Raw genomic sequence first — 1,199 nt, 5'->3', positions numbered from 1 at the left:
GGATATGATGTCAGGAGAGGGGCGATTGTCAAAGAAGATTTGGGACCTGAAGCCAGGAACCTTCTTCATGGGATACGAAAGTGTCGAGGTACCCAACAGTTGCTGGGAAATGCTGAGTCCACCCCAGGGAAGGGGGTGAACTTGGCCCATGGATGACAGGTCCTTACAGTGACACCAGTTCAGACCATGGGGACTCCCTTGAGTGGATCTCCTGACCCCGCAGGCACTGACTGTGTCCTCCTGTCCCTTCAGACCTCACTGGAGCTTTCCAACCATCCAGGCTTGAGGCAGGCTGTGGGACAAGAGGATGGGAAGTCTCCATTAGGTGCCCATGTCACCCCCTTTTGAAGTTCTCGATGTGCTCAGATCCAAGGTCAACTTCTCCTGCACAAGATGCAGCGAACACATTGGGGTCACCATGGCAATGGTCTCAAGGGCCCCGAGGCAGAGCCCCTACTCTGTGACCTAGGACAGAGGTGATTGACCCTTAGGGGTTCAGCCCTCATCTCTGACTCCTGCTTTGTACTCATGGTCTCTTGACCAACTCTGGGCTCCAGCCTGATGAGGAAGCTGATTATCACTATCACATGACTAAATATAACCCACTGCCACATAGAAGTCTGTCCCAGCAGAAAGTGAGGTGAACATCTGCCCTGCACACCTCTGTCTGTCCAGTCACTGCTGTGTCCCCGACTGTGTACAATATCAGCTCAGGTTAAAGATTCTACTGTCAAATGTACTATTAAATCTGGTGGCTTCGTGTTCTCACCTTGGTCTATGTTTATGAGGTCAATAAAAACACCTCCTATTCCCACTGGTCTCCAGTGCAAACAGAATCACTTTGTACCAGACACACGAGACTCCTCAGAGGTGCCGGCAAAGCTGGCAAGGAAAGCAGAAGTCCAGCACAAGTGACCCGGGAGAAGCAGGTGGCCCTCTACCAAGCCCTGGCATGTCCCCTGCTCTCGGCCCAAGTTACCCGCCTTCTTCCCTGAGCCCTGACACCCTAAGGAAGCTGGGTTTCTCTCTCTCTCTCGTGAGATGTCACTCTTGGGGAGGTCCTGTCTTCCTTGTACTTGAAGACCCCTCCCCATTATGGACATGGCTTCAGACCCACCACGTCCTCACTTTCTCCAGTGAATCCCCACGACTTCCAAATCTTCTCCCTCACTGGTTCTCTGTTGGGGATGATATTGGAT

Source organism: Pteropus vampyrus, unplaced genomic scaffold, assembly GCF_000151845.1.
Source record: "Pteropus vampyrus isolate Shadow unplaced genomic scaffold, Pvam_2.0 Scaffold611, whole genome shotgun sequence".
NCBI lineage: Eukaryota > Metazoa > Chordata > Mammalia > Chiroptera > Pteropodidae > Pteropus > Pteropus vampyrus.
Note: the sequence above shows the minus strand (reverse complement) of the source record.